General features: G+C 45.5%; 1 pseudogene; it reads right to left on the bottom strand.

The window, feature by feature from the left end:
• Nucleotides 1–13432: 13432 nt before the first annotated feature.
• LOC126428657 (5S ribosomal RNA) lies at nt 13433–13550 on the bottom strand (annotated as a pseudogene).
• Between the last annotated feature and the right edge of the window lie 1538 nt (nt 13551–15088).

A 15088-nucleotide genomic window follows, 5' to 3' on the forward strand; every position in this document is an offset into this window, starting at 1 on the left:
ACATTCACTATCTGCGGTTAGCAGACGACCATACATTCATTCATTTCACAGATCTCACGAAACTGGATGTAGGGATTTATTTTGTGGGAGTGCATATGTGATCAATTAAATAAATAAATTGTCATTCTTTCCCACACTGGTATCCGGTTTCGCTGTATTAATTGAAATTGAGTTATTAGTAGAAAAAATATGTTGTTCTGACAAGAATAACGAAGAATGTTGTACCTATTTTCAATGTCGGGCGGTACTGTACCCTTTCACCCTTTGCTGTTCATTATCTATATAAACGATTCAGAAGACAATCTGAGCGGCCATCTTAGGTTGTTTGCAGATGTCACAGAGTGATGTGCTTCTGGCAAGTGAGAGAATGTCTGTTTACTGCTAATCGCTGCTCTACTGTGATTCACGACGTAAGAAATTTTTTTTTTTTAGCAGTCTATTCTTACGTCGTGAATCACAGTAGAGGAGCGATTAGCAGTCTAACAACACTTTATTTCATAGTCACAGAACATAAAATAAAACATGTCAAAGATACACTGTCCTAAGAGTAAACAGACATTCTCTCACTTGCCAGAAGTACATCACTCTGTGACGGCAGATGAGGCTGTTGTTTGTCGTCTAGTAAAGTCATCAGAAGACCAAAACAAATTGCAAAAAAATGTAGGCTTTCCTGGCGTATTAGTACACTCCTGGAAATTGAAATAAGAACACCGTGAATTCATTGTCCCAAGAAGGGGAAACTTTATTGACACATTCCTGGGGTCAGATACATCACATGATCACACTGACAGAACCACAGGCACATAGACACAGGCAACAGAGCATGCACAATGTCGGCACTAGTACAGTGTATATCCACCTTTCGCAGCAATGCAGGCTGCTATTCTCCCATGGAGACGATCGTAGAGATGCTGGATGTAGTCCTGTGGAACGGCTTGTCATGCCATTTCCACCTGGCGCCTCAGTTGGACCAGCGTTCGTGCTGGACGTGCAGACCGCGTGAGACGACGCTTCATCCAGTCCCAAACATGCTCAATGGGGGACAGATCCGGAGATCTTGCTGGCCAGGGTAGTTGACTTACACCTTCTAGAGCACGTTGGGTGGCACGGGATACATGCGGACGTGCATTGTCCTGTTGGAACAGCAAGTTCCCTTGCCGGTCTAGGAATGGTAGAACGATGGGTTCGATGACGGTTTGGATGTACCGTGCACTATTCAGTGTCCCCTCGACGATCACCAGTGGTGTACGGCCAGTGTAGGAGATCGCTCCCCACACCATGATGCCGGGTGTTGGCCCTGTGTGCCTCGGTCGTATGCAGTCCTGATTGTGGCGCTCACCTGCACGGCGCCAAACACGCATACGACCATCATTGGCACCAAGGCAGAAGCGACTCTCATCGCTGAAGACGACACGTCTCCATTCGTCCCTCCATTCACGCCTGTCGCGACACCACTGGAGGCGGGCTGCACGATGTTGGGGCGTGAGCGGAAGACGGCCTAACGGTGTGCGGGACCGTAGCCCAGCTTCATGGAGACGGTTGCGAATGGTCCTCGCCAATACCCCGGGAGCAACAGTGTCCCTAATTTGCTGGGAAGTGGCGGTGCGGTCCCCTACGGCACTGCGTAGGATCCTACGCTCTTGGCGTGCATCCGTGCGTCGCTGCGGTCCGGTCCCAGGTCGACGGGCACGTGCACCTTCCGCCGACCACTGGCGACAACATCGATGTACTGTGGAGACCTCACGCCCCACGTGTTGAGCAATTCGGCGGTACGTCCACCCGGCCTCCCGCATGCCCACTATACGCCCTCGCTCAAAGTCCGTCAACTGCACATACGGTTCACGTCCACGCTGTCGCGGCATGCTACCAGTGTTAAAGACTGCGATGGAGCTCCGTATGCCACGGCAAACTGGCTGACACTGACGGCGGCGGTGCACAAATGCTGCGCAGCTAGCGCCATTCGACGGCCAACACCGCGGTTCCTGGTGTGTCCGCTGTGCCGTGCGTGTGATCATTGCTTGTACAGCCCTCTCGCAGTGTCCGGAGCAAGTATGGTGGGTCTGACACACCGGTGTCAATGTGTTCTTTTTTCCATTTCCAGGAGTGTATTTCAAATTCTTGTCGGGTTTTCAGCCGGATCACAAACCGTCATCTGAGCACAATATTTCTGCGGTTCACCTGGCCGCCATCGTCAGCTGAGGAAAGCTACGCTGCTCTCGCCGATAACTGATTCCACTCGCAAATTACTGCACCTTTACATGCATCGGAAGTACAACAGCGCATGCGCTAAATATAGTGCGCACGCCCTTAGTCATTCCTGCTGCCCCCTGGGGCAAAAAGAGTTGCAGCGCCTCCGGTGGTGAATACTGTTGAAAACGATGTATCGTTGCAAATGATTATTCAGAGCCGGTCGATTCAGATGCCGTTGTTTCTTCATATCTGATAAAACAGGATTCCACGTTTTACTTAGCGGGTATCTATTATCACGATTTATGATATTATCTACTAGTCTGATTTCGACAGATTCTTTTAAAACACAATCCCAGTACCGAGAAGCATTTGCTACTACTTGCGTCTCATTGTATAGCATCCTGTGTCCCTCTGTAAGGCAATGCTCAGCCACCGCAGATTTATCTGGTTGTAATAAACGCGTGTGGCGATGATGTTCAATACACCTGTCGGTGACGGTACGAATAGTTTGGCCAATGTAAATTTTCCCGCACTCACACAGTATTTTGTAAACGCCAGACTTCCTCAAACCAAAATCTCCTTTAACGGAGCAAAGAGGTGCATGAATCTTAGCTGGCGGACGAAAAACACGTCTGATCTCATATTTCTTCAGAAGTCTACCTATCTTGGCGGACACATTCCCAGCAAACGGAAGAAAAGCCACAGACCTAAAGGTGTCTTCGGAATGTTCAGGTAGAGGTCCAAACTCAAAAGCACGTCGAATTTGTCGGTCCGTATAGCCGTTATTATTGAACACGTCCTTAAGATGTTGCAGCTCCTGTGGTAAATTCTGAGCATCTGAGACAGCATATGCTCGTTTAACCTAGGTCCGAAGGACTCCTGTACGTTGAAAAGATGGATGGCAACTGGTAGCATGTAAATAGTTGTCGATATAAGTCGGCTTCCTGTAAACACTGTGTCCAGATACGTGTTGCCTTATACAGGGTGTAAACGGTATAAGGCCTCAAAATTATACAGATGGTACATCTCGGTGAGCTTGACAAAAAAGTCTAATGACATTTTCTTATATCATGTACTTTATTTTTATATTATTAAAACCTAATGTTCGTAGGATAGATAGTATACGCATTTCTGTTTACGTAGTCAACCGACAGTACACGGCGTACCGAGCTTATTGCCAACAATGACTGGGCGGCCAGAGAAAGGCAACGAACCGACCAGAGGATTGAAATTATTAGACGCGTACAACGACGAGGTGTGATAATCAGGTGGTACCGAAAAAAGAAATGTAAACGGTTTTTGGGTCGTGAAGAATGTGTAATTCGCTTTACGTGAATTGAATACAACCAGTCTGTTTCTCAACAAGTTGATAACGAAGGTCGTAGTAGTAATGACAAGCTAATATCAAACACAATGTATTTCCATTAGTACAAATTCAATCAATCACCAAGTAGATAGTTGTGCATTAATTACAATCAACTGTTTCACCTTTTTACGGCAATGCCAAACGAATACTTATATTTCAGCAAGATAATGCCCGACCGCACATGGCGAGAGTTTCCACGTCTTGTTTTCGTGGCTGCCAAACCCTACGTTGGCCAGCACGATCGCCGGTCTCTCCCCCATTGAGAACGTTTGCAGCATTACGGGCAGCGCCCTCTAAGTATCTGGGGATTCTGACGATCTGACGCGCCAATTGAACAGAATCGCGGCACGATATTTCTCAGGAGAACATGCAACAACTCTGTCAGTCAATGCCAAACCGTATTACTGTTTGCACGAAGACCAGTGTTGGACCAACGCCTTATTGACTCGCTCAATTTGTGAAACTGTTTCTCTCAAATAAATCATCCATTTTTTTTGAAACTGTACTCATTTGTTTGCTTGCACATGTAATTTCTTCATGGTGTGCTGTTTTTCTCCTAGTCTTTTTTTAGACTGTATAACATGTTTACAGATAATGTGCCATTACTGAAATTTTTGTGTAATCTTAGAATATGTTATGATCTTTTTTTAAATGTTGTTAACTTTTAAGGTATTTTTAATGCATCTTAACCTTTGTGATAACTTCACATGTGGCAAATACTTTTTGGTGGTGTGTGTGGTGCTTTGCACGATATGGTGATGTACAAATTACAAAAGTGCTGCATATATTTTGGAATATTTGAAAAATACAGTCCTGCAACTTCGCAACAAAATCGCGCGCAATTTTCGATGGCACTAACACATCAAGACTATTTCGTCACAGTGGAAGAATAAAAATCGAAAAATGACGTTTATGTAAGGTGTATCTTGCAAACCATCTGAACAGCCGTCTGATGATGAACTTGCCAGTTCAAAACAGGGTTACAGCGCTATTTACTTACATACATAGCAATATTAACTGTACACGGCCACGGTATCACTATGTCAGTCTTAGACAAAATAGTATTTTTAATGCATTATATCCCCGTTGCTTCCGTTTATCGGAAAACTCGAAAATAGTGTAAGACCGAAATTGTGCAAATAAAGGAAAATTCACAGCTGCAGGCGGTATAAAATCATTTAAAACAAAGCAATGAAAAATATCGTTGACCTGTGTTATTAACAAGTGCACTAAAACAGATCTGTGTAAACAAACAGAAAACGTTCGCATCCCGTCTCCTTTTCGTACGGCAGTAAGTCGCAACTGTTGAGGGGGAAAAAGAAGGGAAAAATCACGCCATCTTTGTGCTCGATGCAGTAAGAGGGAGTCGTCTTAGAGTATGGAAGGGGGGAGGGGGGGCGGAAGGAGGAGACCTTATAAATCTCTAAACTGGAAGGAGCTTTCTACGTCGGGGGGTGACTCCACAGCATTAGCATAATCAGAATAATTTCGAACAGCTGACAACCAGACTGGGGCGAAGTTCCCTTGTTTCCCAGTCACTGCCTTTTCCGGCCCCTCCTGTCACACACACACACACACACACACACACACACACACACACACACACACACACGCACGCACACGCACTAACTCCTGTTCGCCGCCTCCGGTGATACGCGCTAAATAAAAGTTACCATCCCGCATCGGCTTTCGCAGACTCCCTGCCTACCGAAAAATCGAAGCCGCCCAGAAGTTCTGGAGCTCCGCTCGGGATCTGTCAAATACGGGAAGAAAAATTCAGCTGGCTCCCCAGGCACAGCCGCCACAGATGTGACATATTAAAAGCGCGGGCGCGCAACTTGCGGGGTGGTGGGTGGCCCCTGATGACTGGAACACAGGACGGAATGCCTTCTCTACACTGCAGACTCCCAGAAACCGAGTCTTGTTTAGACTTTTCCGTTACCACTACAGTGGTGGTAGTGGTTGTTACGTACGAGGAGCAGTCATAACGTATCAGCTACAGGGTGTTTCAAAAATGACCGGTATATTTGAAACGGCAATAAAAACTAAACGAGCAGCGATAGAAATACACCGTTTGTTGCAATATGCTTGGGACAACAGTACATTTTCAGGCGGACAAACTTTCGAAATTACAGTAGTTACAATTTTCAACAACAGATGGCGCTGCAAGTGATGTGAAAGATATAGAAGACAACGCAGTCTGTGGGTGCGCCATTCTGTACGTCGTCTTTCTGTTGTAAGCGTGTGCTGTTCACAACGTGCAAGTGTGCTGTAGACAACATGGTTTATTCCTTAGAACAGAGGATTTTTCTGGTGTTGGAATTCCACCGCCTAGAACACAGTGTTGTTGCAACAAGACGAAGTTTTCAACGGAGGTTTAATGTAACCAAAGGACCGAAAAGTGATACAATAAAGGATCTGTTTGAAAAATTTCAACGGACTGGGAACGTGACGGATGAACGTGCTGGAAAGGTAGGGCGACCGCGTATGGCAACCACAGAGGGCAACGCGCAGCTAGTGCAGCAGGTGATCCAACAGCGGCCTCGGGTTTCCGTTCGCCGTGTTGCAGCTGCGGTCCAAATGACGCCAACGTCCACGTATCGTCTCATGCGCCAGAGTTTACACCTCTATCCATACAAAATTCAAACGCGGCAACCCCTCAGCGCCGCTACCATTGCTGCACGAGAGACATTCGCTAACGATATAGTGCACAGGATTGATGACGGCGATATGCATGTGGGCAGCATTTGGTTTACTGACGAAGCTTATTTTTACCTGGACGGCTTCGTCAATAAACAGAACAGGCGCATATGGGGAACCGAAAAGCCCCATGCTGCAGTCCCATCGTCCCTGCATCCTCAAAAAGTACTGGTCTGGGCCGCCATTTCTTCCAAAGGAATCATTGGCCCATTTTTCAGATCCGAAACGATTACTGCATCACGCTATCTGGACATTCTTCGTGAATTTGTGGTGGTAGAAACTGCCTTAGACGACACTGCGAACACCTCGTGGTTTATGCAAGATGGTGCCCGGCCACATCGCACGGCCGACGTCTTTAATTTCCTGAATCAATATTTCGATGATCGTGTGATTGCTTTGGGCTATCCGAAACATACAGGAGGCGGCGTGGATTGGCCTCCCTATTCGCCAGACATGAACCCCTGTGACTTCTTTCTGGGGGGACACTTGAAAGACCAGGTGTACCGCCAGAATCCAGAAACAATTGAACAGCTGAAGCAGTACATCTCATCTGCATGTGAAGCCATTCCGCCAGACACGTTGTCAAAGGTTTCGGGTAATTTCATTCAGAGACTACGCCATATTATTGCTACGCATGGTGGATATGTGGAAAATATCGTACTAAAGAGTTTCCCAGACCGCAGCGCCATCTGTTGTTGAAAATTGTAACTACTGTAATTTCGAAAGTTTGTCTGCCTGAAAATGTACTGTTGTCCCAAGCATATTGCAACAAACGGTGTATTTCTATCGCTGCTGGTTTAATTTTTATTGCCGTTTCAAATATACTGGTCATTTTTGAAACACCCTGTATAAGGAAATGTATTCGCAATTGCGAATGTGAACCAACATCGGATTCGAATTGGAACTGAAAGGGTAGCGGAAAGGGTAGGGTACGTTCATCTTTCAAGCGGGTTTGTTAGTATACAAGAATCCTTGAGTGGAAGGCCTGAGTTATTAGATTTCCAAAACTTTATTATTACATCCCAAAAAAGGACATAATAGGTGTGAAACTCTTGGTTAAATCCGCAGGACAGAACAGGTAGTCGGAACTGTGGAAAGGGGCCAAAAATGAGCGGCTGTCAGTTAACCTCGAACACATGTAACTTTATTTAGTTGCCCAAACATTGCAGTGCAAATTTCCGAGCTTAACTATCGGCTGAATATGTCACACAATCTTATGGCCTAAGGTCACAACCTCTCAAATTTTTAAAACGGCTGAAGGCCCATGATTCGAAACACAGCTACAATAAATTTTTACTTGGCAGAAAGCCCAAGGGTTTATTCTTAATCAATTTTTATTTTAAATTAGGCTGATAGCTCGGCTCAACAGCACAAATTTTAATTTTAATATGGCTGAAGGCCCATTATTGAAAGACACAACTACAATAAATTTTGAAGAGGCAGGAGGCCCAAAGCTTTATCCGGAGGCTGAAGGCCAAAACAATGCAAGACTTGACAAGTAAGGAACTTTCAATTTTAAAACGGCTGAAGGCCTAATACTTAAAACCCAACTAAAAGCATACAAGCCGGCCGTGGTGGCCGAGCGGCTATAGGCGCTACAGTTTGGAACCGCGTGACCGCTACGGCTGCAGGTTCGAATCCTGCCTCGGCATGGGTGCGTGTGATGTCCTTAGGTTAGTTAGGTTCAAGTAGTTCTAAGTTCTATGGGACTGATGACCTCAGAAGTTAAGTCCCATAGTGCTCAGAGCCATTTGAACCATTTTTTGAAAAACATACAAATTCAAACCATCGGCAATGAGCCATTAAAATACACAATCAAACACCAATAAGAAAAGGCAGTACAGCCAGCGGCGCTCAGAAGTTTCCGGGGGTCGGTCTGCACTTGAAATAATAACGTTCGCTTAGAGGAGACAACTATATCCAACTATATCCGATCCGCCGGCAACCCAACAAAGAGACAGTCAGCGGACCCACCGACAAGACGACTTGCTTTCCACCCGGCCAGTATACAAGGAACTCCAAAGCCAAAACGTGAAAGGCGTAGCCACCCACAACCAAGTATGCATAAGCTGTCAAAACTACACTCACGTGTTGGACAGCGACAGCACGGTGAGGAAAGGACACTGCCTGAATTCTACGTCAGCGGTCGAGGCAGGTAACCGGAACGTTAATGGCCACAAGGCAGAAAATTCCGCTGTTGCACTTGGACTTCAAATAACCAAAATAGAGTTAAACTCCACCGGATGGTGGCCAAACTTTCGCCAACTCGAACACTCGCTGTTGCTCACGGGAATACCCCCAACATCCAACCATGAAAACCAGCGGCACAATGTGACCAGACTGACTTCGGTAATTAAATCACCACTCAACTTTGATGTCCTGAGTTGGTGAGCCACGAACCTCGTAACAATCGGAACAGCTGCCACACTCCACGACACTGCGTAGAGACCGCCAGCGGGCCCGGCCCACTGCTCCGCGCGGAGATTTCCTGGCTGATCCACACCAACCGACCGACTGCCACACATCAGCACGGAGACAGCACTGAAATAACTGAGCAGTCGACATCACAAGCTATACACAGTTTCACGAACACTTGCACGAAGGACTAGACAATACTAACGGCAGCGACTGTGCAATAACAAGGACGAATCAGGAGTCGGTACACGCAGGCAATCCATAAGAGATCGCCGACCAATTATTCATCGTCCGACAAGACGACCGACCGACGACCAACCAGGGTGGTCCGCACTCAAGTGGTGTGTATCGGCAACCGTCGGGCGAGTCATGGCTGTCCGGACCTCACTGCAACCGCGCCATGTCCTATGCTCCGAACTGAACTGCTAGGCCTCCCAACTCCCTGGCAGATCCGAACTCACACCGAACGCACGACAACCGGGAAGTAGTAGCAGTCAGCAAAGATAATACGCCAGGGCTTATCTCGATAAGCGTTGCGGCCGCCACTCACGGGCAGGCAAGGCGGCAACACATTGACACCAGTAATTCAAATTAACATAACGAGGTGGTAGTACAGTAAAAACAGGACGTCAAATGAGATATGGCACGAACACGAGCCACGCACGGCTCAATGTGTGCATCAATTGGTATCCTGAGCAGTTAGTAATAATACTCGTTTTCACCCAAAAAAAAAAAACCAAAATTCTTGTACCACATACAGTGGTAGTACATATGAACGGTTTATGTCTAGGAAACTACTGTTTTAAATAGCAGTAATACAGGGTGATTCAAAAAGAATACCACAACTTTAAAAAGGTGTATTTAATGAAAGAAACATAATATTACCTTCTGTTATACATCATTACAAAGAGTATTTAAAAAGGTTTTTTTTTCACTCAAAAACAAGTTCAGAGATGTTCAATATGGCCCCCTCCAGACACACGAGCAACATAAACCCGATACTCCAACTCGTTCCACACTCTCTGTAGCATATCAGGCGTAACAGTTTGGATAGCTGCTGTTATTTCTCGTTTCAAATCATCAATGGTGGCTGGGAGACGTGGCCGAAACGCCATATCCTTAACATACCCCCATAAGAAAAAATCGCAGGGGGTAAGATCAGGGCTTCTTGGAGGCCAGTGATGAAGTGCTCTGTCACGGGCTGCCTGGCGGCCGATCCATCGCCTCGGGTAGTTGACGTTCAGGTAGTTATGGACAGATAAGTGCCAATGTGGTGGCGCTCCATCCTGCTGAAATATGAATTGTTGTGCTTCTTGTTCAAGCTGCGAACAAATGCTTGCTGGATGTGTGCTACATTTTCATCACTCGTTCTCGGCCGTCCAGAACTTTTCCCTTTGCACAAACACCCATTCTCTGTAAACTGTTTATACCAACGTTTAATACACCACCTATCAGGAGGTTTAACACCATACTTCGTTCGAAATGCACGCTGAACAACTGTCGTCGATTCACTTCTGCCGTTCTCAATAACACAAAAAGCTTTCTGTTTGGCGGTCGCCATCTTAGCATCAACTGACGCTGACGCCTAGTCAACAGCGCCTCAAGCGAACAAATGTACAACTAAATGAAACTTTATAGCTCCCTTAATTCGCCGACAGATAGTGCTTAGCTCTGCCTTTTGTCGTTGCAGAGTTTTAAATTCCTAAAGTTGTGGTATTCTTTTTGAATCACCCTGTACAATGAAGCGCCAAAGAATCTGGTATAGGCATGTGTATTCAAAGACAGAGATATAGAGGGTGAGTCACCTAACGTTACCGCTCGATATATTTCGTAAACCACATCAAATACTGACGAACCGATTCCACAGACCGAACGTGAGGAAAGGGGCTAGTGTAATTGTTTAATACAAACCATAAAAAAATGCACGGAAGTATGTTTTTTAACACAAACTTACGTTTTTTAAAATGGAACCCCGTTAGTGTTGTTAGCACATCTGAACATATAAACAAATGCGTAATCAGTGACGTTTGTTGCATTGTAAAATGTTACTTACATCCGGAGATATTGTAACCTAAAGTTGACGATTGAGTACCACTCCTCCGCTGTTCGATCGTGTGTATCGGAGAGCACCGAATTACGTAGGGATCCAAAGGGAACGGTGATGGACCTTAGGTACAGAAGAGACTGGAACAGCACATTACGTCCACATGCTAACACCTTTTTATTGAAAAAGGAGACAGCATTGGTCGTATATTTTTTACTATTGCAAAATCGATTTTCTGTCACTGAGTGACCATCTTCAGTGCTATATTGTATAACTTAAATTGGGATGCACTATTGTCACTAAGCTTACGGCTATGTGATTGCCGTAAGCTTAGTGACAACAGTGCATCCCAATTTAAGTTATACAATATAGCACTGAAGATGGTCATTCAGTGACAGAAAATCGATTTTGCAATAGTAAAATATATACGACCAATGCTGTCTCTTTTTTCAAGTATACCTGTTATCTGGTCGTAGTGCACAAGACAACATGGAGTCGCCAATCAATAACCTTTTAATTGGTCTTTTTCACAGACGGACATGTACATTACCATGAGGGGTGAGGTACACGTACACACGTGGTTTCCGTTTTCAGTTACGGAGTGGAATAGAGTGTGTCACGACATGTCAGGCCAATAGATGTTCAATGTGGTGGCCATCATTTGCTGCACACAACTGCAATCTCTGGCGTAATGAATGTCGTACACGCCGCAGGACATCTGGTGTAATGTCGCCGCAGGCTGCCACAAGACGTTGTTTCATATCCTCTGGGGTTGTAGGCACATCACGGTACACATTCTCCTTTAACGTACCCCACAGAAAGAAAGATGTCCCTGCAGATGCTGCTCGCCGACCGTGGCCCGTGTTTGTTACAACACGCAACTGAACGTCGGGGGTTTCAAGCGTCAACTTTAGGTTACAATATCTCCGGATGTAATTAACATTTTACAATGCAACAAACGGCACTGATTACGTACTTGTTTATATGTTCAGGTGTGCTAACAAAACTAACGTGGTTCCATTTAAAAAAACGTAGGTTTGTGTTAAAAAACATACTTCCGTGCATTTTTGTATGGTTTGTATAAACCAATTACTCTAGCCCCTCTCCTCACGTTCGGTCTGTGGAATCGATTCGTCAGTATTTGATGTGGTTTACGAAATATATCCAGCGGTAACGTTAGGTGACTCACCCTGTATAATAAGGTAGAATACGGCGCCGCGGTCGACAACGCCTGCATTCCCTGGTGCAGTTCTTAGATTGGTTACTGCTGCTACAATGGCAAGTTACCAAGACTGAAGTGAGTTTGAAAGTAGAGTTACAGTCGGCGTACGAGCGATGGGACACAGCATCTCCGAGGTAGCGACGAAGTGGGGATTTTTCCGTACGACGATTTCACGAGTGTACCGTGAATATCAGCAGTCCGGTGAAACATCAAATCTCTGACATCGCTGCGGCCAGAAAAAGCTCCTGCAAGCACGGGACCAACAATGACAAGAGATGCAGATTTCAGTGCTGGGCCATCATCAAGTGGCCGCCTTCGAACCATTAAAAAAAAAAAAAATGGTTCAAATTGCTCTGAGCACTATGGGACTTAACATCTGAGGTCGTCAGTCCCCTAGACTTAGAACTACTTAAACCTAACTAACCGCCGGAACCGCGCGACTGCTACGGTCGCAGGTTCGAATCATGCCTCGGGTATGGATGTGTGTGATGTCCTTAGGTTAGTTAGGTTTAAGTAGTTCTAAGTTCTATGGGACTGATGACCACAGTAGTTAAGTCCCATAGCGCTCAGAGCCATTTGAAACATCTGAACCTAACTAACCTGACATCACACACATCCATACCCGAGGCAGGATTCGAACCTACCTGCGACCGTAGCAGCAGCGCGGTTCGTACTGAAGTGCCTAGAACCACTCGGCCACAATAGCCGGCGCGAACCATTCAACGAAACATCATCGATCACCATAGCAGCAGCGCGGTTCGTACTGAAGTGCCTAGAACCACTCGGCCACAATAGCCGGAGCGATCCGTTCAACGAAATATCATCGATATGGGCTTTCGGAGACGAAGGTGCACTCTTGTCACCATGATTGGTTTTGTTCTGTTTTAGGGCGCAAAATCAACTAGGGTCGTAGGCGCTCGTGTCAAAACTGTGAAACACGAAGACAAAGAGAGGAGTTAAAAACGCCTATGAGTCAATCGAAAAAAAAAAGTGGTAATAACAGTGACGTGGGGAAAGGTCTATACAGTACGCTTTAGAGAAACAGAGGTCAAGAACTAATAATTAAATGGCCTTCGCCATACTGCTACGATGGATAAAAAGTAAAACGCGTTAGACAGCCCCCGCGTCGTTCGCTAAAACGGCCGACAAGTCAGACGGCAAACCCAAACAAGAAGGTAAACGGTCAAAAAAAGGGCATTCCGTCAGGAAAATATTGTACAGTTAAAAGTTGGGCGCAATGTACACAACGTGGGTGGGGAGCGCCGATTAACAATATGGCGATGGCAAAAAAAAGCACTGCGTTTTCAGGCCACAGGTGGCCCATCGGTACCATCCTACCGCCGTGTCATCCTCAGTTGAGGATGAAGATAGGAGGGATGTGTGGTCAGCACACCGTTCTCCCAGTCGTTATGACGGTTTTCGTTGACCGGAGCCGCTACTATTCAGTCGAATAGCTCCTCAATTGGCATCACGAGGCTGAGTGCACCCCGAAAAATGGCAACAGCGCATGGCGGCCCGGATGGTCACCCATCCAAGTGCCGGCCACGGCCGACAGCGCTTAACTTTGGTGATCTGATGGGAACCGGTGTATCCACTGCGGCAAGGCCGTTGCCAGGGCTAAAAACTGCAGTGCCCAATACGCGACTTAGTTGAAATTACCTCTTCGGTGCGGGAAGGTTGAGAGGAGTTCGTCCAAGCCGCTGGGAGAGGCTTAATAAGCTAGAGATTGTTCCCAAGGGCGAACAAGTGGTGACGCTTAAGTCACACCACCTGCTGACAGACGGCGACACAGAGATCATTGGAGGGAATGTAAGAATTAGTGGGCTGAGGCACAAAGACTGCAGCTTTGGCAACAGCGTCAGCAACCTCGTTTCCTGTCAGACCGACATGACCGGGAACCCACATAAACATGACAGTGGTTTTATTTATTTTATTTACACGTCAAGTTCCGTAGGACCAAATTGAGGAGCAAATCTCCAAGATCATGGAACGTGTCAGTACATGAACTTACAACATAAAAATAATAACACATAAAAATAAATGTTCATAAATCTGAAAAAAAGTCTGCCCATAAGTTTAAGTAAACGCTATCAGCAATACAAAAGAAACTCCTCGACAGAATAGGAGTGACCCATGAGGAAACTCTTTAGTTTCGTTTTGAAATCGTGTGGATTACAGCTAAGATTTTTGAAATCGAGTGGCAGCTTATTGAAAATGGATGCAGCAGTATAGTGCACACCTTTTTGCACTAGAGTTAAGGAAGTCCGATCGAAATGGAGGTTTGATTTCTGCCGAGTATTAACTGAGTGAAAGGTGCTTATTCTTGGGAATAAACTAATATTGGTAACAAGAAACGACAATATGGAATATACATATGTCAAAATACCCAGACTCGTGAACAGAGGTCGACAAAAGGTTCGTGAACTCACACCACTTATTGCCCGAACCGCCAGTTTCTCAGCCAAAAATATCCTTCTAGACTGGGAAGAGTTACCCCAAAACATAATACCATACGACATAAGTGAATGAAAATAAGCAAAGTAGACTAAGTTACCCAAAACATAATACCATACGACATAAGTGAATGAAAATAAGCGAAGTAGACTAATTTACGTGTCGAAGTATCGCTCACATTTGATACCGTTCGAATAGTAAAAATGGCAGTATTAAGTTTTTGAACAAGATCCTGAACGTGGGCTTTCCACGACAGCTTATTATCTATCTGAAAACCTAGGAATTTGAACTGTTCAGTTTCACTAATCATACGCCCATTATGTGAGATTAAAACGTCAGGTTTTGTTGAATTGTGTGTTAGAAACTGTAAAAACTGAGTCTTACTGTGATTTAACGTTAGTTTATTTTCTACAAGCCAAGAACTGAGGTCATGTACTGCACTATTTGAAACCGAGTCAATGTTGCACACAACATCCTTTACTACCAAGCTAGTGTCATCAGCAAACAGAAATGTTTTAGAGTTACCCATAATACTAGAGGGCATATCATTTACATAAATAACGAACAGGAGCGGCCCCAACACTGATCCCTGGGGAACCCCCATCACGACTGACCAAGTGAATGTGACTTGTACTAAGAGCTGGACGGTGTACAGCGCACAGAGGTGTGGAAGGGGACTGAGAGAGTCAGACACAAT

The sequence above is a fragment of the Schistocerca serialis genome, chromosome 12 (genome assembly GCF_023864345.2).
Source record: "Schistocerca serialis cubense isolate TAMUIC-IGC-003099 chromosome 12, iqSchSeri2.2, whole genome shotgun sequence".
Lineage (NCBI taxonomy): Eukaryota > Metazoa > Arthropoda > Insecta > Orthoptera > Acrididae > Schistocerca > Schistocerca serialis.